Below are 25,183 nucleotides of genomic sequence, written 5' to 3' on the forward strand. Positions count from 1 at the left end.
CTGATTACTGGAATAAAGTTATATTTTCTGATGAGAGTAAATTTAATATATTTGGTTCTGACAGTTGAATCTTGGTGTGGAGAAAACCCAGGGAAGAATTTGGCAAACAGAACTTGGTGCCAACAGTAAAATATGGTGGAGGAGGAGTTATGATATGGGGGTGTATGTCGTCCGCTGGAGTTGGTAATCTTGTTTTTATTGATAGTATAATGGATCAGTACAAGTATATTGTCATTTTAAAGCAAAATTTGAAATCTTCAGCGCGAAAATTGAACCTTCATAACAATTTTAAATTCTACGAGGACAATGACCCCAAGCACACAGCTTTGAACGTTAGACTCTGGCTGCTGTATAATTGTCCTGAAACAATAAAAACACCATCACAATCTCCAGGCTTAAATACCATAGAGAATATTTGGCAAGAATTGGAATCAAGAATTCGCAAACACACCATTTCTTCAAAACAACAATTAAAATCGGTGCTTCAAGAAGAATGAGGTAAAAATCACTCCAGAAATCGCAAAAAAAATTAGTCGAATCCATCCCAAGAAGATTAAATCATGTTTTAAAAGTAAAAGAAAATCCAACAAAATATTAAAACCTTTTAAAAAGTAAAATTTTTAGATAAATATTTGATGGAAAAGTAAGTGTCCCATCTCTTATGTGAGCCATTTTTTGCTCCGTTCTAAGCAATTGTATTTTTATTAAATTAATATTTTAATATATTGACAAAATGTATGTTATGTAATAATTGTTGCTAACTTTAAATATGAAACACACCCAAAAATTTTTTGTACATGTTTGTTTATTTATTTTATTACAGTTTCCTTTTTGTAAAGCACAAGTGTCCCATCACTTTTATGAGACACTGTATTTCGAAATTTATAGAGCAAAAATAAAAATTTATTGAACACAAAATTGTGAAAATTAAGTGAAGCATTTTCTAAAACTTTTATAATGCTTGAAAATGCGATAATTTGTAAGCTCCAAATTATAACGGATTTTGCAAATTTATTAATAATTTATCTTAATAAAAGATTCATAAGAAACGAATAAATTAATAGCTCGCAATTTTAACCAATACTTTGATAATAAAACACTTTTGAAAAAAAGAAATTAATATTTTTATCATGTGAAAACTTAATGTTTTTTTGGTTTGTGGTTTTTGAAACCTCAAAATGCACGGGCAGAAGACTGGTGATTTATTGCTCTTGAGGCATAAATTTTTCTCTTTTAGAGTTATTAGAAAATGATAAAGAAGTTTGTCACATCTGCGTATTATCGTCAACAAAACGTTACTACTTGGTGCGAATGACTGTCATGTAGCCGTTTCGCCTATCTGACCAATAAAAGGCAGAGTCGTAAGAAGTTATCGTCTGAAGAAGGACAAGGAAGAAAATGAGAATGAATGTGAAACAGAGAGGGGACATATCGAAGATTATGTATCTCTATATAATATTAGATTTTTTAAAAATATTTTATTTTAGCTGGCTTTAGTTTTAGAGTTTGAGATAAAAAAAAAAATACATCACTTTTTTAAAAGTTGACGACTGCGTAATAAAACAGTCATTCCAAACCAGCTTAAACAGGATTTCCTCAAAAAAAAACAAAAAAAAAAAAAAAAAAAAAAAACAGCGTTTTTTAAATATTGATGCATGCTTGATCTGATAGACACGTGATTGTTTCAAACCAATTTGAACTGGTTTTTCACGAAAATATTTCTGGTCTTGAGAAAATAATTTTTAGAACTCGAAGGATTTTGAGATGGTTAAAAACAACAGCTTTTCTAAATGTTGTTAATTATGAAATATGTCCTGTGAGAACATGATTTTCAGGTGAATTGATACCAAGAGATTTAAAAAAATTTAAATTTCAAAACTTCAAATAATATTTATTTTTCATTTCAAAAATACGTTAGTTGTTATTTATTCAATGTTTATTTTTTAGATATTTGATGAATTTATGATAATTGTGATTATTACCTTTATCTTTTAAAAACAGGAAAAGTATATTGGTGTTTCCAATTTTCCTAAAAATCTGCTTTTTATATGAAACCAGGAAATAATTAATTATGCCTTTATTTATATTTTCGTCAACATATAATAAATATCATTTTAAATCACATATAAATATGTTTTACTGCTTCTTTTTCTTTTCATCTTTTTTATATTAATTCATGGAAGTGTGTATTACTGTATTAAAGTCTCGCTATTCGCTAACCAAATTCAAAAGGATTTTCATTAATTTTATGGTATTTATTTAATTTTACAATCCCTGGAATTTTTTGGAGATTTTCATATTACGCCAAGATCTACTAGTCTCACCATACATATGAAGTTGAGATTTCGCCAAGCTGCTTGCATTCCCGGGTTTACGTGGGGATTTTTAGATTTCTCGGAGGCAATTAATATAAAATTGTTCCCCGACATCAAGATAGGGGGTTGACTTTGCAACTTTCAGAATACTCCATGATCGCCAGCTCCGTTATCAAAAAATATGCCAAGATTTCGCCAAGATGGTTGGCGATGTATCGTAGAGGTCGAAAAATTATACAAATATCTACCAAGTAAATCTGAAAATGAAGGGAAGTCGAATACGATTTTCGATTAGGTACACGGATATTACGTGGAGAAATTACATTATCTAATATATAAAAATGAATTTTTGTTTGTTCGTACCTTATGATCTGTTTTACCTTTCAACATTGCGATTAAACTAGGTCAACTTAATGCTTGCACCTGCACAAAGGTTATAGGCATAGTACATTTATCATATCTTCATATCTAATATATAAATATGAATTTTGGTTTTTATTCGTACGTTATGCACTGCCGTACCCTTCAATTGACAGCGATGAAATTGGTCAACTTATTGCTTGCACCCGTGCGAAGGTTTTAGGCATAGTACAGTTAGCAAATCTAATATATAAAAATTAATTTTTGTTTGTTCGTACCTTATGATCTGTTTTACCTTTCAACATTGCGATTAAACTAGGTCAACTTAATGCTTGCACCTGCACAAAGGTTATAGGCATAATACATTTATCATATCTTCATATCTAATATATAAATATGAATTTTGGTTTTTATTCGTACGTTATGCACTGCCGTACCCTTCAATTGACAGCGATGAAATTGGTCAACTTATTGCTTGCACCCGTGCGAAGGTTTTAGGCATAGTACAGTTAGCAAATCTAATATATAAAAATTAATTTTTGTTTGTTCGTACCTTATGATCTGTTTTACCTTTCAACATTGCGATTAAACTAGGTCAACTTAATGCTTGCACCTGCACAAAGGTTATAGGCATAGTACATTTATCATATCTTCATATCTAATATATAAATATGAATTTTGGCTTTTATTCGTACGTTATGCACTGCCGTACCCTTCAATTGACAGCGATGAAATTGGTCAACTTATTGCTTGCACCCGTGCGAAGGTTTTAGGCATAGTACAGTTAGCAAATCTAATATATAAAAATTAATTTTTGTTTGTTCGTACCTTATGATCTGTTTTACCTTTCAACATTGCGATTAAACTAGGTCAACTTAATGCTTGCACCTGCACAAAGGTTATAGGCATAGTACATTTATCATATTTTCATATCTAATATATAAATATGAATTTTGGTTTTTATTCGTACGTTATGCACTGCCGTACTCTTCAATTGACAGCGATGAAATTGGTCAACTTATTGCTTGCACCCGTGCGAAGGTTTTAGGCATAGTACAGTTAGCAAATCTAATATATAAAAATTAATTTTTGTTTGTTCGTTCCTTATGATCTGTTTTACCTTTCAACATTGCGATTAAACTGGGTCAACTTAATGCTTGCACCTGCACAAAGGTTATAGGCATAGTACATTTATCATATCTTCATATCTAATATATAAATATGAATTTTGGTTTTTATTCGTACGTTATGCACTGCCGTACTCTTCAATTGACAGCGATGAAATTGGTCAACTTATTGCTTGCACCCGTGCGAAGGTTTTAGGCATAGTACAGTTAGCAAATCTAATATATAAAAATTAATTTTTGTTTGTTCGTACCTTATGATCTGTTTTACCTTTCAACATTGCGATTAAACTAGGTCAACTTAATGCTTGCACCTGCACAAAGGTTATAAGCATAGTACATTTATCATATTTTCATATCTAATATATAAATATGAATTTTGGTTTTTATTCGTACGTTATGCACTGCCGTACTCTTCAATTGACAGCGATGAAATTGGTCAACTTATTGCTTGCACCCGTGCGAAGGTTTTAGGCATAGTACAGTTAGCAAATCTAATATATAAAAATTAATTTTTGTTTGTTCGTACCTTATGATCTGTTTTACCTTTCAACATTGCGATTAAACTAGGTCAACTTAATGCTTGCACCTGCACAAAGGTTATAGGCATAGTACATTTATCATATCTTCATATCTAATATATAAATATGAATTTTGGTTTTTATTCGTACGTTATGCACTGCCGTACTCTTCAATTGACAGCGATGAAATTGGTCAACTTATTGCTTGCACCCGTGCGAAGGTTTTAGGCATAGTACAGTTAGCAAATGTAATATATAAAAATTAATTTTTGTTTGTTCGTACCTTATGATCTGTTTTACCTTTCAACATTGCGATTAAACTAGGTCAACTTAATGCTTGCACCTGCACAAAGGTTATAGGCATAGTACATTTATCATATCTTCATATCTAATATATAAATATGAATTTTGGTTTTTATTCGTACGTTTTGCACTGCCGTACTCTTCAATTGACAGCGATGAAATTGGTCAACTTATTGCTTGCACCCGTGCGAAGGTTTTAGGCATAGTACAGTTAGCAAATCTAATATATAAAAATTAATTTTTGTTTGTTCGTACCTTATGATCTGTTTTACCTTTCAACATTGCGATTAAACTAGGTCAACTTAATGCTTGCACCTGCACAAAGGTTATAGGCATAGTACATTTATCATATTTTCATATCTAATATATAAATATGAATTTTGGTTTTTATTCGTACGTTATGCACTGCCGTACTCTTCAATTGACAGCGATGAAATTGGTCAACTTATTGCTTGCACCCGTGCGAAGGTTTTAGGCATAGTACAGTTAGCAAATCTAATATATAAAAATTAATTTTTGTTTGTTCGTACCTTATGATCTGTTTTACCTTTCAACATTGCGATTAAACTAGGTCAACTTAATGCTTGCACCTGCACAAAGGTTATAGGCATAGTACATTTATCATATTTTCATATCTAATATATAAATATGAATTTTGGTTTTTATTCGTACGTTATGCACTGCCGTACTCTTCAATTGACAGCGATGAAATTGGTCAACTTATTGCTTGCACCCGTGCGAAGGTTTTAGGCATAGTACAGTTAGCAAATCTAATATATAAAAATTAATTTTTGTTTGTTCGTACCTTATGATCTGTTTTACCTTTCAACATTGCGATTAAACTAGGTCAACTTAATGCTTGCACCTGCACAAAGGTTATAGGCATAGTACATTTATCATATCTTCATATCTAATATATAAATATGAATTTTGGTTTTTATTCGTACGTTATGCACTGCCGTACTCTTCAATTGACAGCGATGAAATTGGTCAACTTATTGCTTGCACCCGTGCGAAGGTTTTAGGCATAGTACAGTTAGCAAATCTAATATATAAAAATTAATTTTTGTTTGTTCGTACCTTATGATCTGTTTTACCTTTCAACATTGCGATTAAACTAGGTCAACTTAATGCTTGCACCTGCACAAAGGTTATAGGCATAGTACATTTATCATATCTTCATATCTAATATATAAATATGAATTTTGGTTTTTATTCGTACGTTATGCACTGCCGTACTCTTCAATTGACAGCGATGAAATTGGTCAACTTATTGCTTGCACCCGTGCGAAGGTTTTAGGCATAGTACAGTTAGCAAATCTAATATATAAAAATTAATTTTTGTTTGTTCGTACCTTATGATCTGTTTTACCTTTCAACATTGCGATTAAACTAGGTCAACTTAATGCTTGCACCTGCACAAAGGTTATAGGCATAGTACATTTATCATATCTTCATATCTAATATATAAATATGAATTTTGGTTTTTATTCGTACGTTATGCACTGCCGTACTCTTCAATTGACAGCGATGAAATTCGTCAACTTATTGCTTGCACCCGTGCGAAGGTTTTAGGCATAGTACAGTTAGCAAATCTAATATATAAAAATTAATTTTTGTTTGTTCGTACCTTATGATCTGTTTTACCTTTCAACATTGCGATTAAACTAGGTCAACTTAATGCTTGCACCTGCACAAAGGTTATAGGCATAGTACATTTATCATATTTTCATATCTAATATATAAATATGAATTTTGGTTTTTATTCGTACGTTATGCACTGCCGTACTCTTCAATTGACAGCGATGAAATTGGTCAACTTATTGCTTGCACCCGTGCGAAGGTTTTAGGCATAGTACAGTTAGCAAATCTAATATATAAAAATTAATTTTTGTTTGTTCGTACCTTATGATCTGTTTTACCTTTCAACATTGCGATTAAACTAGGTCAACTTAATGCTTGCACCTGCACAAAGGTTATAGGCATAGTACATTTATCATATCTTCATATCTAATATATAAATATGAATTTTGGTTTTTATTCGTACGTTATGCACTGCCGTACTCTTCAATTGACAGCGATGAAATTGGTCAACTTATTGCTTGCACCCGTGCGAAGGTTTTAGGCATAGTACAGTTAGCAAATCTAATATATAAAAATTAATTTTTGTTTGTTCGTACCTTATGATCTGTTTTACCTTTCAACATTGCGATTAAACTAGGTCAACTTAATGCTTGCACCTGCACAAAGGTTATAGGCATAGTACATTTATCATATCTTCATATCTAATATATAAATATGAATTTTGGTTTTTATTCGTACGTTATGCACTGCCGTACTCTTCAATTGACAGCGATGAAATTGGTCAACTTATTGCTTGCACCCGTGCGAAGGTTTTAGGCATAGTACAGTTAGCAAATCTAATATATAAAAATTAATTTTTGTTTGTTCGTACCTTATGATCTGTTTTACCTTTCAACATTGCGATTAAACTAGGTCAACTTAATGCTTGCACCTGCACAAAGGTTATAGGCATAGTACATTTATCATATCTTCATATCTAATATATAAATATGAATTTTGGTTTTTATTCGTACGTTATGCACTGCCGTACTCTTCAATTGACAGCGATGAAATTGGTCAACTTATTGCTTGCACCCGTGCGAAGGTTTTAGGCATAGTACAGTTAGCAAATCTAATGTATAAAAATTAATTTTTGTTTGTTCGTACCTTATGATCTGTTTTACCTTTCAACATTGCGATTAAACTAGGTCAACTTAAAGCTTGCACCTGCACAAAGGTTATAGGCATAGTACATTTATCATATTTTCATATCTAATATATAAATATGAATTTTGGTTTTTATTCGTACGTTATGCACTGCCGTACTCTTCAATTGACAGCGATGAAATTGGTAAACTTATTGCTTGCACCCGTGCGAAGGTTTTAGGCATAGTACAGTTAGCAAATCTAATATATAAAAATTAATTTTTGTTTGTTCGTACCTTATGATCTGTTTTACCTTTCAACATTGCGATTAAACTAGGTCAACTTAATGCTTGCACCTGCACAAAGGTTATAGGCATAGTACATTTATCATATCTTCATATCTAATATATAAATATGAATTTTGGTTTTTATTCGTACGTTATGCACTGCCGTACTCTTCAATTGACAGCGATGAAATTGGTCAACTTATTGCTTGCACCCGTGCGAAGGTTTTAGGCATAGTACAGTTAGCAAATCTAATATATAAAAATTAATTTTTGTTTGTTCGTACCTTATGATCTGTTTTACCTTTCAACAATGCGATTAAACTAGGTCAACTTAATGCTTGCACCTGCACAAAGGTTATAGGCATAGTACATTTATCATATTTTCATATCTAATATATAAATATGAATTTTGGTTTTTATTCGTACGTTATGCACTGCCGTACTCTTCAATTGACAGCGATGAAATTGGTCAACTTATTGCTTGCACCCGTGCGAAGGTTTTAGGCATAGTACAGTTAGCAAATCTAATATATAAAAATTAATTTTTGTTTGTTCGTACCTTATGATCTGTTTTACCTTTCAACATTGCGATTAAACTAGGTCAACTTAATGCTTGCACCTGCACAAAGGTTATAGGCATAGTACATTTATCATATCTTCATATCTAATATATAAATATGAATTTTGGTTTTTATTCGTACGTTATGCACTGCCGTACTCTTCAATTGACAGCGATGAAATTGGTCAACTTATTGCTTGCACCCGTGCGAAGGTTTTAGGCATAGTACAGTTAGCAAATCTAATATATAAAAATTAATTTTTGTTTGTTCGTACCTTATGATCTGTTTTACCTTTCAACATTGCGATTAAACTAGGTCAACTTAATGCTTGCACCTGCACAAAGGTTATAGGCATAGTACATTTATCATATCTTCATATCTAATATATAAATATGAATTTTGGTTTTTATTCGTACGTTATGCACTGCCGTACTCTTCAATTGACAGCGATGAAATTGGTCAACTTATTGCTTGCACCCGTGCGAAGGTTTTAGGCATAGTACAGTTAGCAAATCTAATGTATAAAAATTAATTTTTGTTTGTTCGTACCTTATGATCTGTTTTACCTTTCAACATTGCGATTAAACTAGGTCAACTTAATGCTTGCACCTGCACAAAGGTTATAGGCATAGTACATTTATCATATTTTCATATCTAATATATAAATATGAATTTTGGTTTTTATTCGTAGGTTATGCACTGCCGTACTCTTCAATTGACAGCGATGAAATTGGTCAACTTATTGCTTGCACCCGTGCGAAGGTTTTAGGCATAGTACAGTTAGCAAATCTAATATATAAAAATTAATTTTTGTTTGTTCGTACCTTATGATCTGTTTTACCTTTCAACATTGCGATTAAACTAGGTCAACTTAATGCTTGCACCTGCACAAAGGTTATAGGCATAGTACATTTATCATATCTTCATATCTAATATATAAATATGAATTTTGGTTTTTATTCGTACGTTATGCACTGCCGTACTCTTCAATTGACAGCGATGAAATTGGTCAACTTATTGCTTGCACCCGTGCGAAGGTTTTAGGCATAGTACAGTTAGCAAATCTAATATATAAAAATTAATTTTTGTTTGTTCGTACCTTATGATCTGTTTTACCTTTCAACAATGCGATTAAACTAGGTCAACTTAATGCTTGCACCTGCACAAAGGTTATAGGCATAGTACATTTATCATATTTTCATATCTAATATATAAATATGAATTTTGGTTTTTATTCGTACGTTATGCACTGCCGTACTCTTCAATTGACAGCGATGAAATTGGTCAACTTATGGCTTGCACACGTGCGAAGGTTTTAGGCATAGTACAGTTAGCAAATCTAATATATAAAAATTAATTTTTGTTTGTTCGTACCTTATGATCTGTTTTACCTTTCAACATTGCGATTAAACTAGGTCAACTTAATGCTTGCACCTGCACAAAGGTTATAGGCATAGTACATTTATCATATCTTCATATCTAATATATAAATATGAATTTTGGTTTTTATTCGTACGTTATGCACTGCCGTACTCTTCAATTGACAGCGATGAAATTGGTCAACTTATTGCTTGCACCCGTGCGAAGGTTTTAGGCATAGTACAGTTAGCAAATCTAATATATAAAAATTAATTTTTGTTTGTTCGTACCTTATGATCTGTTTTACCTTTCAACATTGCGATTAAACTAGGTCAACTTAATGCTTGCACCTGCACAAAGGTTATAGGCATAGTACATTTATCATATTTTCATATCTAATATATAAATATGAATTTTGGTTTTTATTCGTACGTTATGCACTGCCGTACTCTTCAATTGACAGCGATGAAATTGGTCAACTTATTGCTTGCACCCGTGCGAAGGTTTTAGGCATAGTACAGTTAGCAAATCTAATATATAAAAATTAATTTTTGTTTGTTCGTACCTTATGATCTGTTTTACCTTTCAACATTGCGATTAAACTAGGTCAACTTAATGCTTGCACCTGCACAAAGGTTATAGGCATAGTACATTTATCATATCTTCATATCTAATATATAAATATGAATTTTGGTTTTTATTCGTACGTTATGCACTGCCGTACTCTTCAATTGACAGCGATGAAATTGGTCAACTTATTGCTTGCACCCGTGCGAAGGTTTTAGGCATAGTACAGTTAGCAAATCTAATATATAAAAATTAATTTTTGTTTGTTCGTACCTTATGATCTGTTTTACCTTTCAACATTGCGATTAAACTAGGTCAACTTAATGCTTGCACCTGCACAAAGGTTATAGGCATAGTACATTTATCATATCTTCATATCTAATATATAAATATGAATTTTGGTTTTTATTCGTACGTTATGCACTGCCGTACTCTTCAATTGACAGCGATGAAATTGGTCAACTTATTGCTTGCACCCGTGCGAAGGTTTTAGGCATAGCACAGTTAGCAAATCTAATGTATAAAAATTAATTTTTGTTTGTTCGTACCTTATGATCTGTTTTACCTTTCAACATTGCGATTAAACTAGGTCAACTTAATGCTTGCACCTGCACAAAGGTTATAGGCATAGTACATTTATCATATTTTCATATCTAATATATAAATATGAATTTTGGTTTTTATTCGTACGTTATGCACTGCCGTACTCTTCAATTGACAGCGATGAAATTGGTCAACTTATTGCTTGCACCCGTGCGAAGGTTTTAGGCATAGTACAGTTAGCAAATCTAATATATAAAAATTAATTTTTGTTTGTTCGTACCTTATGATCTGTTTTACCTTTCAACATTGCGATTAAACTAGGTCAACTTAATGCTTGCACCTGCACAAAGGTTATAGGCATAGTACATTTATCATATCTTCATATCTAATATATAAATATGAATTTTGGTTTTTATTCGTACGTTATGCACTGCCGTACTCTTCAATTGACAGCGATGAAATTGGTCAACTTATTGCTTGCACCCGTGCGAAGGTTTTAGGCATAGTACAGTTAGCAAATCTAATATATAAAAATTAATTTTTGTTTGTTCGTACCTTATGATCTGTTTTACCTTTCAACAATGCGATTAAACTAGGTCAACTTAATGCTTGCACCTGCACAAAGGTTATAGGCATAGTACATTTATCATATCTTCATATCTAATATATAAATATGAATTTTGGTTTTTATTCGTACGTTATGCACTGCCGTACTCTTCAATTGACAGCGATGAAATTGGTCAACTTATTGCTTGCACCCGTGCGAAGGTTTTAGGCATAGTACAGTTAGCAAATCTAATATATAAAAATTAATTTTTGTTTGTTCGTACCTTATGATCTGTTTTACCTTTCAACATTGCGATTAAACTAGGTCAACTTAATGCTTGCACCTGCACAAAGGTTATAAGCATAGTACATTTATCATATTTTCATATCTAATATATAAATATGAATTTTGGTTTTTATTCGTACGTTATGCACTGCCGTACTCTTCAATTGACAGCGATGAAATTGGTCAACTTATTGCTTGCACCCGTGCGAAGGTTTTAGGCATAGTACAGTTAGCAAATCTAATATATAAAAATTAATTTTTGTTTGTTCGTACCTTATGATCTGTTTTACCTTTCAACATTGCGATTAAACTAGGTCAACTTAATGCTTGCACCTGCACAAAGGTTATAGGCATAGTACATTTATCATATCTTCATATCTAATATATAAATATGAATTTTGGTTTTTATTCGTACGTTATGCACTGCCGTACTCTTCAATTGACAGCGATGAAATTGGTCAACTTATTGCTTGCACCCGTGCGAAGGTTTTAGGCATAGTACAGTTAGCAAATCTAATATATAAAAATTAATTTTTGTTTGTTCGTACCTTATGATCTGTTTTACCTTTCAACATTGCGATTAAACTAGGTCAACTTAATGCTTGCACCTGCACAAAGGTTATAGGCATAGTACATTTATCATATTTTCATATCTAATATATAAATATGAATTTTGGTTTTTATTCGTACGTTATGCACTGCCGTACTCTTCAATTGACAGCGATGAAATTGGTCAACTTATTGCTTGCACCCGTGCGAAGGTTTTAGGCATAGTACAGTTAGCAAATCTAATGTATAAAAATTAATTTTTGTTTGTTCGTACCTTATGATCTGTTTTACCTTTCAACATTGCGATTAAACTAGGTCAACTTAATGCTTGCACCTGCACAAAGGTTATAGGCATAGTACATTTATCATATTTTCATATCTAATATATAAATATGAATTTTGGTTTTTATTCGTACGTTATGCACTGCCGTACTCTTCAATTGACAGCGATGAAATTGGTCAACTTATTGCTTGCACCCGTGCGAAGGTTTTAGGCATAGTACAGTTAGCAAATCTAATATATAAAAATTAATTTTTGTTTGTTCGTACCTTATGATCTGTTTTACCTTTCAACATTGCGATTAAACTAGGTCAACTTAATGCTTGCACCTGCACAAAGGTTATAGGCATAGTACATTTATCATATCTTCATATCTAATATATAAATATGAATTTTGGTTTTTATTCGTACGTTATGCACTGCCGTACTCTTCAATTGACAGCGATGAAATTGGTCAACTTATTGCTTGCACCCGTGCGAAGGTTTTAGGCATAGTACAGTTAGCAAATCTAATATATAAAAATTAATTTTTGTTTGTTCGTACCTTATGATCTGTTTTACCTTTCAACAATGCGATTAAACTAGGTCAACTTAATGCTTGCACCTGCACAAAGGTTATAGGCATAGTACATTTATCATATTTTCATATCTAATATATAAATATGAATTTTGGTTTTTATTCGTACGTTATGCACTGCCGTACTCTTCAATTGACAGCGATGAAATTGGTCAACTTATTGCTTGCACCCGTGCGAAGGTTTTAGGCATAGTACAGTTAGCAAATCTAATATATAAAAATTAATTTTTGTTTGTTCGTACCTTATGATCTGTTTTACCTTTCAACATTGCGATTAAACTAGGTCAACTTAATGCTTGCACCTGCACAAAGGTTATAGGCATAGTACATTTATCATATCTTCATATCTAATATATAAATATGAATTTTGGTTTTTATTCGTACGTTATGCACTGCCGTACTCTTCAATTGACAGCGATGAAATTGGTCAACTTATTGCTTGCACCCGTGCGAAGGTTTTAGGCATAGTACAGTTAGCAAATCTAATATATAAAAATTAATTTTTGTTTGTTCGTACCTTATGATCTGTTTTACCTTTCAACATTGCGATTAAACTAGGTCAACTTAATGCTTGCACCTGCACAAAGGTTATAGGCATAGTACATTTATCATATCTTCATATCTAATATATAAATATGAATTTTGGTTTTTATTCGTACGTTATGCACTGCCGTACTCTTCAATTGACAGCGATGAAATTGGTCAACTTATTGCTTGCACCCGTGCGAAGGTTTTAGGCATAGTACAGTTAGCAAATCTAATATATAAAAATTAATTTTTGTTTGTTCGTACCTTATGATCTGTTTTACCTTTCAACATTGCGATTAAACTAGGTCAACTTAATGCTTGCACCTGCACAAAGGTTATAGGCATAGTACATTTATCATATCTTCATATCTAATATATAAATATGAATTTTGGTTTTTATTCGTACGTTATGCACTGCCGTACTCTTCAATTGACAGCGATGAAATTGGTCAACTTATTGCTTGCACCCGTGCGAAGGTTTTAGGCATAGTACAGTTAGCAAATCTAATATATAAAAATTAATTTTTGTTTGTTCGTACCTTATGATCTGTTTTACCTTTCAACATTGCGATTAAACTAGGTCAACTTAATGCTTGCACCTGCACAAAGGTTATAGGCATAGTACATTTATCATATCTTCATATCTAATATATAAATATGAATTTTGGTTTTTATTCGTACGTTATGCACTGCCGTACTCTTCAATTGACAGCGATGAAATTGGTCAACTTATTGCTTGCACCCGTGCGAAGGTTTTAGGCATAGTACAGTTAGCAAATCTAATATATAAAAATTAATTTTTGTTTGTTCGTACCTTATGATCTGTTTTACCTTTCAACATTGCGATTAAACTAGGTCAACTTAATGCTTGCACCTGCACAAAGGTTATAGGCATAGTACATTTATCATATTTTCATATCTAATATATAAATATGAATTTTGGTTTTTATTCGTACGTTATGCACTGCCGTACTCTTCAATTGACAGCGATGAAATTGGTCAACTTATTGCTTGCACCCGTGCGAAGGTTTTAGGCATAGTACAGTTAGCAAATCTAATATATAAAAATTAATTTTTGTTTGTTCGTACCTTATGATCTGTTTTACCTTTCAACATTGCGATTAAAGTAGGTCAACTTAATGCTTGCACCTGCACAAAGGTTATAGGCATAGTACATTTATCATATCTTCATATCTAATATATAAATATGAATTTTGGTTTTTATTCGTACGTTATGCACTGCCGTACTCTTCAATTGACAGCGATGAAATTGGTCAACTTATTGCTTGCACCCGTGCGAAGGTTTTAGGCATAGTACAGTTAGCAAATCTAATATATAAAAATTAATTTTTGTTTGTTCGTACCTTATGATCTGTTTTACCTTTCAACATTGCGATTAAACTAGGTCAACTTAATGCTTGCACCTGCACAAAGGTTATAGGCATAGTACATTTATCATATTTTCATATCTAATATATAAATATGAATTTTGGTTTTTATTCGTACGTTATGCACTGCCGTACTCTTCAATTGACAGCGATGAAATTGGTCAACTTATTGCTTGCACCCGTGCGAAGGTTTTAGGCATAGTACAGTTAGCAAATCTAATATATAAAAATTAATTTTTGTTTGTTCGTACCTTATGATCTGTTTTACCTTTCAACATTGCGATTAAACTAGGTCAACTTAATGCTTGCACCTGCACAAAGGTTATAGGCATAGTACATTTATCATATTTTCATATCTAATATATAAATATGAATTTTGGTTTTTATTCGTACGTAATGCACTGCCGTACTCTTCAATTGACAGCGATGAAATTGGTCAACTTATTGCTTGCACCCGTGCGAAGGTTTTAGGCATAGTACAGTTAGCAAATCTAATATATAAAAATTAATTTTTGTTTGTTCGTACCTTATGATCTGTTTTACCTTTCAACATTGCGATTAAACTAGGTCAACTTAATGCTTGCACCTGCACAAAGGTTATAGGCATAGTACATTTATCATATCTTCATATCTAATATATAAATATGAATTTTGGTTTTTATTCGTACGTTATGCACTGCCGTACCCTTCAATTGACAGCGATGAAATTGGTCAACTTATTGCTTGCACCCGTGCGAAGGTTTTAGGCATAGTACAGTTAGCAAATCTAATATATAAAAATTAATTTTTGTTTGTTCGTACCTTATGATCTGTTTTACCTTTCAACATTGCGATTAAACTAGGTCAACTTAATGCTTGCACCTGCACAAAGGTTATAGGCATAGTACATTTATCATATCTTCATATCTAATATATAAATATGAATTTTGGTTTTTATTCGTACGTTATGCACTGCCGTACCCTTCAATTGACAGCGATGAAATTGGTCAACTTATTGCTTGCACCCGTGCGAAGGTTTTAGGCATAGTACAGTTAGCAAATCTAATATATAAAAATTAATTTTTGTTTGTTCGTACCTTATGATCTGTTTTACCTTTCAACATTGCGATTAAACTAGGTCAACTTAATGCTTGCACCTGCACAAAGGTTATAGGCATAGTACATTTATCATATCTTCATATCTAATATATAAATATGAATTTTGGTTTTTATTCGTACGTTATGCACTGCCGTACTCTTCAATTGACAGCGATGAAATTGGTCAACTTATTGCTTGCACCCGTGCGAAGGTTTTAGGCATAGTACAGTTAGCAAATCTAATATATAAAAATTAATTTTTGTTTGTTCGTACCTTATGATCTGTTTTACCTTTCAACATTGCGATTAAACTAGGTCAACTTAATGCTTGCACCTGCACAAAGGTTATAGGCATAGTACATTTATCATATCTTCATATCTAATATATAAATATGAATTTTGGTTTTTATTCGTACGTTATGCACTGCCGTACCCTTCAATTGACAGCGATGAAATTGGTCAACTTATTGCTTGCACCCGTGCGAAGGTTTTAGGCATAGTACAGTTAGCAAATCTAATATATAAAAATTAATTTTTGTTTGTTCGTACCTTATGATCTGTTTTACCTTTCAACATTGCGATTAAACTAGGTCAACTTAATGCTTGCACCTGCACAAATGTTATAGGCATAGTACATTTATAATATCTTCATATCTAATATATAAATATGAATTTTGGTTTTTATTCGTACGTTATGCACTGCCGTACCCTTCAATTGACAGCGATGAAATTGGTCAACTTATTGCTTGCACCCGTGCGAAGGTTTTAGGCATAGTACAGTTAGCAAATCTAATATATAAAAATTAATTTTTGTTTGTTCGTACCTTATGATCTGTTTTACCTTTCAACATTGCGATTAAACTAGGTCAACTTAATGCTTGCACCTGCACAAAGGTTATAGGCATAGTACATTTATCATATCTTCATATCTAATATATAAATATGAATTTTGGTTTTTATTCGTACGTTATGCACTGCCGTACCCTTCAATTGACAGCGATGAAATTGGTCAACTTATTGCTTGCACCCGTGCGAAGGTTTTAGGCATAGTACAGTTAGCAAATCTAATATATAAAAATGAATTTTTGTTTGTTCGTACCTTATGATCTGTTTTACCTTTCAACATTGCGATTAAACTAGGTCAACTTAATGCTTGCACCTGCACAAAGGTTATAGGCATAGTACATTTATCATATCTTCATATCTAATATATAAATATGAATTTTGGTTTTTATTCGTACGTTATGCACTGCCGTACCCTTCAATTGACAGCGATGAAATTGGTCAACTTATTGCTTGCACCCGTGCGAAGGTTTTAGGCATAGTACAGTTAGCAAATCTAATATATAAAAATGAATTTTTGTTTGTTCGTACCTTATGATCTGTTTTACCTTTCAACATTGCGATTAAACTAGGTCAACTTAATGCTTGCACCTGCACAAAGGTTATAGGCATAGTACATTTATCATATCTTCATATCTAATATATAAATATGAATTTTGGTTTTTATTCGTACGTTATGCACTGCCGTACCCTTCAATTGACAGCGATGAAATTGGTCAACTTATTGCTTGCACCCGTGCGAAGGTTTTAGGCATAGTACAGTTAGCAAATCTAATATATAAAAATGAATTTTTGTTTGTTCGTACCTTATGATCTGTTTTACCTTTCAACATTGCGATTAAACTAGGTCAACTTAATGCTTGCACCTGCACAAAGGTTATAGGCATAGTACATTTATCATATCTTCATATCTAATATATAAATATGAATTTTGGTTTTTATTCGTACGTTATGCACTGCCGTACCCTTCAATTGACAGCGATGAAATTGGTCAACTTATTGCTTGCACCCGTGCGAAGGGTTTAGGCATAGTACAGTTAGCAAATCTAATATATAAAAATGAATTTTTGTTTGTTCGTACCTTATGATCTGTTTTACCTTTCAACATTGCGATTAAACTAGGTCAACTTAATGCTTGCACCTGCACAAAGGTTATAGGCATAGTACATTTATCATATCTTCATATCTAATATATAAATATGAATTTTGGTTTTTATTCGTATGTTATGCACTGCCGTACCCTTCAATTGACAGCGATGAAATTGGTCAACTTATTGCTTGCACCCGTGCGAAGGTTTTAGGCATAGTACAGTTAGCAAATCTAATATATAAAAATGAATTTTTGTTTGTTCGTACCTTATGATCTGTTTTACCTTTCAACATTGCGATTAAACTAGGTCAACTTAATGCTTGCACCTGCACAAAGGTTATAGGCATAGTACATTTATCGTATCTTCATATCTAATATATAAATATGAATTTTGGTTTTTATTCGTACGTTATGCACTGCCGTACCCTTCAATTGACAGCGATGAAATTGGTCAACTTATTGCTTGCACCCGTGCGAAGGTTTTAGGCATAGTACAGTTAGCAAATCTAATATATAAAAATGAATTTTTGTTTGTTCGTACCTTATGATCTGTTTTACCTTTCAACATTGCGATTAAACTATGTCAACTTAATGCTTGCACCTGCACAAAGGTTATAGGCATAGTACATTTATCATATCTTCATATCTAATATATAAATATGAATTTTGGTTTTTATTCGTACGTTATGCACTGCCGTACCCTTCAATTGACAGCGATGAAATTGGTCAACTTATTGCTTGCACCCGTGCGAAGGTTTTAGGCATAGTACAGTTAGCAAATCTAATATATAAAAATGAATTTTTGTTTGTTCGTACCTTATGATCTGTTTTACCTTTCAACATTGCGATTAAACTAGGTCAACTTAATGCTTGCACCTGCACAAAGGTTATAGGCATAGTACATTTATCATATCTTCATATCTAATATATAAATATGAATTTTGGTTTTTATTCGTACGTTATGCACTGCCGTACCCTTCAATTGACAGCGATGAAATTGGTCAACTTATTGCTTGCACCCGTGCGAAGGTTTTAGGCATAGTACAGTTAGCAAATCTAATATATAAAAATGAATTTTTGTTTGTTCGTACCTTATGATCTGTTTTACCTTTCAACATTGCGATTAAACTAGGTCAACTTAATGCTTGCACCTGCACAAAGGTTATAGGCATAGTACATTTATCATATCTTCATATCTAATATATAAATATGAATTTTGGTTTTTATTCGTACGTTATGCACTGCCGTACCCTTCAATTGACAGCGATGAAATTGGTCAACTTATTGCTTGCACCCGTGCGAAGGTTTTAGGCATTGTACAGTTAGCAAATCTAATATATAAAAATTAATTTTTGTTTGTTCGTACCTTATGATCTGTTTTACCTTTCAACATTGCGATTAAACTAGGTCAACTTAATGCTTGCACCTGCACAAAGGTTATAGGCATAGTACATTTATCATATCTTCATATCTAATATATAAATATGAATTTTGGTTTTTATTCGTACGTTATGCACTGCCGTACCCTTCAGTTGACAGCGATGAAATTGGTCAACTTATTGCTTGCACCCGTGCGAAGGTTTTAGGCATAGTACAGTTAGCAAATCTAATATATAAAAATTAATTTTTGTTTGTTCGTACCTTATGATCTGTTTTACCTTTCAACATTGCGATTAAACTAGGTCAACTTAATGCTTGCACCTGCACAAAGGTTATAGGCATAGTACATTTATCATATCTTCATATCTAATATATAAATATGAATTTTGGTTTTTATTCGTACGTTATGCACTGCCGTACCCTTCAATTGACAGCGATGAAATTGGTCAACTTATTGCTTGCACCCGTGCGAAGGTTTTAGGCATAGTACAGTTATCAAATCTAATATATAAAAATGAATTTTTGTTTGTTCGTACCTTATGATCTGTTTTACCTTTCAACATTGCGATTAAACTAGGTCAACTTAATGCTTGCACCTGCACAAATGTTATAGGCATAGTACATTTATCATATCTTCATATCTAATATATAAATATGAATTTTGGTTTTTATTCGTACGTTATGCACTGCCGTACCCTGCAATTGACAGCGATGAAATTGGTCAACTTATTGCTTGCACCCGTGCGAAGGTTTTAGGCATAGTACAGTTAGCAAATCTAATATATAAAAATTAATTTTTGTTTGTTCGTACCTTATGATCTGTTTTACCTTTCAACATTGCGATTAAACTAGGTCAACTTAATGCTTGCACCTGCACAAATGTTATAGGCATAGTACATTTATCATATCTTCATATCTAATATATAAATATGAATTTTGGTTTTTATTCGTACGTTATGCACTGCCGTACCCTTCAATTGACAGCGATGAAATTGGTCAACTTATTGCTTGCACCCGTGCGAAGGTTTTAGGCATAGTACAGTTAGCAAATCTAATATATAAAAATTAATTTTTGTTTGTTCGTACCTTATGATCTGTTTTACCTTTCAACATTGCGATTAAACTAGGTCAACTTAATGCTTGCACCTGCACAAATGTTATAGGCATAGTACATTTATCATATCTTCATATCTAATATATAAATATGAATTTTGGTTTTTATTCGTACGTTATGCACTGCCGTACCCTGCAATTGACAGCGATGAAATTGGTCAACTTATTGCTTGCACCCGTGCGAAGGTTTTAGGCATAGTACAGTTAGCAAATCTAATATATAAAAATTAATTTTTGTTTGTTCGTACCTTATGATCTGTTTTACCTTTCAACATTGCGATTAAACTAGGTCAACTTAATGCTTGCACCTGCACAAATGTTATAGGCATAGTACATTTATCATATCTTCATATCTAATATATAAATATGAATTTTGGTTTTTATTCGTACGTTATGCACTGCCGTACCCTTCAATTGACAGCGATGAAATTGGTCAACTTATTGCTTGCACCCGTGCGAAGGTTTTAGGCATAGTACAGTTAGCAAATCTAATATATAAAAATTAATTTTTGTTTGTTCGTACCTTATGATCTGTTTTACCTTTCAACATTGCGATTAAACTAGGTCAACTTAATGCTTGCACCTGCACAAAGGTTATAGGCATAGTACATTTATCATATCTTCATATCTAATATATAAATATGAATTTTGGTTTTTATTCGTACGTTATGCACTGCCGTACCCTGCAATTGACAGCGATGAAATTGGTCAACTTATTGCTTGCACCCGTGCGAAGGTTTTAGGCATAGTACAGTTAGCAAATCTAATATATAAAAATTAATTTTTGTTTGTTCGTACCTTATGATCTGTTTTACCTTTCAACATTGCGATTAAACTAGGTCAACTTAATGCTTGCACCTGCACAAAGGTTATAGGCATAGTACATTTATCATATCTTCATATCTAATATATAAATATGAATTTTGGTTTTTATTCGTACGTTATGCACTGCCGTACCCTGCAATTGACAGCGATGAAATTGGTCAACTTATTGCTTGCACCCGTGCGAAGGTTTTAGGCATAGTACAGTTAGCAAATCTAATATATAAAAATTAATTTTTGTTTGTTCGTACCTTATGCGCTGCCACTCTGTTCATGTGGTTCCGATGAAATTTCTCCAACTTATTGCTTGCACCTTGGTCGAAGGTTATATTTTAAAATTGACAAATGACAAAAGACAAACAGTAAATGGCAAACGGCGCATGTCATTCGGGGTTAATCTCACATATATCAGACAATATAAAATTATTATGAATGATTCTAATTCAATGTGAGTGAAATGAAATCGAAAATATTTAATGCAAGCGCTAATTTGTTTCTTCTCATTAATGAATAGTCATCTACACATTGTCATTCAGCGTGCACAATACTTTGACTGCGGCAAACATCACATAGTATTCACAGTTTATCTCACACTTACAAAATAGAATTGTTACTATCGATGCCGATCAAAAGCTATATGTATACAGAATGCAAACAATACAATGTACATATATTATAATGTAAACAATATCAATGTTATATATATATACAGAATGCAAACAATACAATGTACATATATTATAATGCAAACAATATCAAAGTTATATATATGCAGAATGCAAACAATACAATGTACATATATTATAATGCAAACAATATCAATGTTATATATATACAGAATGCAAACAATACAATGTACATATATTATAATGTAAACAATATCAATGTTATATATATATACAGAATGCAAACAATACAATGTACATATATTATAATGCAAACAATATCAAAGTTATATATATGCAGAATGCAAACAATACAATGTACATATATTATAATGCAAACAATATCAATGTTATATATATACAGAATGCAAACAATACAATGTACATATATTATAATGTAAACAATATCAATGTTATATATATATACAGAATGCAAACAATACAATGTACATATATTATAATGCAAACAATATCAAAGTTATATATATGCAGAATGCAAACAATACAATGTACATATATTATAATGCAAACAATATCAATGTTATATATATGCAGAATGCAAACAATACAATGTACATATATTATAATGCAAACAATATCAATGTTATATATATACAAAATGCAAACAATACAATGTACATATATTATAATGCAAACAATATCAATGTTATATATATACAGAATGCAAACAATACAATGTACATATATTATAATGCAAACAATATCAATGTTATATATATACAGAATGCAAACAATACAATGTACATATATTATAATGTAAACAATATCAATGTTATATATATACAGAATGCAAACAATATCAATGTACATACATTATAATGTAAACAATATCAATGTTATATATATACAGAATGCAAACAATACAATGTACATATATTATAATGTAAACAATATCAATGTTATATATATACAGAATGCAAACAATACAATGTACATATATTATAATGTAAACAATATCAATGTTATATATATACAGAATGCAAACAATACAATGTACATACATTATAATGTAAACAATATCAATGTTATATATATACAGAATGCAAACAATACAATGTACATATATTATAATGCAAACAATATCAATGTTATATATATACAGAATGCAAACAATACAATGTACATATATTATAATGCAAACAATATCAATGTTATATATATACAGAATGCAAACAATACAATGTACATATATTATAATGCAAACAATATCAATGTTATATATATACAGAATGCAAACAATACAATGTACATATATTATAATGTAAACAATATCAATGTTATATATATACAGAATGCAAACAATACAATGTACATATATTATAATGTAAACAATATCAATGTTATATATATACAGAATGCAAACAATACAATGTACATATATTATAATGTAAACAATATCAATGTTATATATATACAAAATGCAAACAATACAATGTACATATATTATAATGTAAACAATATCAATGTTATATATATACAGAATGCAAACAATACAATGTACATATATTATAATGTAAACAATATCAATGTTATATATATACAGATTGCAAACAATACGGTTACAATATTTTTTCTTTTTATTCAGTGAATCGAACAAACGATATTTCGGTTATGCAAGCGTATATCGCTGATTTCTTCCTCAAAAAATATGTTCCCAAACGTTCGTCACTTAATAACAGCATGTGGAAATAATCCAATCGAGCTTCTCAAACAATCGAGAAACGACAAGCGAGAAATGAAGCAGATCGTTTACGAATTCCAAATTAACGTGCTTCAGAATCTCAAGATCAACATGAGGCAAGAATCGAAAGACAACGTTTATGTGCTAACTGATCACGCGCATCAGAATCAAAAGACCAATATGCGGCAAGAAGCGAGGCAGCTATTTTTAAGGGAAAGACGATTGGGGAAGATGCGCTCATTCCACGTATTCCCATTATTATCACCGACATGCCTTTTAAATTTCAAACGAATGTAGTTCCCCATTCGACTTGCATTCTCGAAGACCATCAACACTGGCGAAGTCAATCACTAAGTGGGCGGATTGGACCTAGAAAACCCATGTTTTTCACATGGCCAGTTGTATGATAAATGCTTATAAGTCGGGCAGACAAAAAATTCATTTGTTTTTTACTGAAGACGGAAAAAATATCATATATATTAAAGCACTTGATTAATAAAGTGAAAAAAAATAGAGTAAGTATTATTTGTATTTCTCGTTTATATATCATTAAATTAATCATTAATTAATGTATTCATTGCCGAGAAGAAAATAAATATCATTCCAAATTAAACAAGAGAGCTATTTTAAATTTCAAGATCTATTTCCAAAATTATTTCTTCTGAGGCACCAATGCGCCAGGTCCAGCTAGTTGAAAATATAATTTTGAAAGCAAGTGAGGCTTAAGAAGATTTGTAATACTTGAATATAAGCACCCTAGTTTGAAAGTGAAAATCATATTTGTGCATTTTAATTAAGATATAATTTTGTTTTTCTTTCCAGGTGATTTTATAGTAAAGTAATGAAAAATTAAGCCACTAAATATCACTAACATATATTCATCATTTCAAAAACAATATTATGTATATCAGTTTTCCAAATTTTGCAATATTACGAAAAAAAGGTAACTAAAAGCATATATTTATAATTTTTTTCATATCAGGCATATGCATACTATCTCAATTTCATAATTTTTGAAACAAGTTCATAATTTTATTTCATAATTTAAAATTTTGAAAATAGAATTTGGTGAAGTTGCTGGTTGAGAAACAATATATAAAATTTGATATGAGTTGCAGGCAACATTATCCCACTCACAATTATCATTTTTCAAATCTTGATGAAAATTCCTAAAACATTTCAAACGTTCAGAAAGGCATTGAGCCTTGAAGTTCTCTGAATTATCTTATTATTTACAGTTATAAGTAGAAATTTGTAGAAGCAATAATTTAAATAGATCATTGCTTCCGCGTATGTCTGAATAGTCCTATACTTTTTTCTATAGTAAACAATTGTTTTTATACACAGCTTTTTTTGAAGCTTCACTTATTAGATTTCATTTATAGCTGAAATTAAGAATAATTACGACATTGCAATAGTTTTTCAAAATTGATAATTTTAATTTAAAGTTATTATTCTAATAATCTTTCGGCAGTTTTCTTCTATTATATATGTATAGTTTGGAAGTGTTTCCAAACTAGATAGCATATATTTGTATGTTTTCTTTGATTTTAATAATCACATTTTGATTTAAGATGTATGAAGTCAATGACATTTGTTTTAGAACAGAATTTTCAAACTGAATTTATAGTTTTTCTTTTCCTTTATTATTTATATAATGTATAAATACTAAAGGAACAGAATGGAATG

Source organism: Argiope bruennichi, chromosome 5 (genome assembly GCF_947563725.1).
Source record: "Argiope bruennichi chromosome 5, qqArgBrue1.1, whole genome shotgun sequence".
Lineage (NCBI taxonomy): Eukaryota > Metazoa > Arthropoda > Arachnida > Araneae > Araneidae > Argiope > Argiope bruennichi.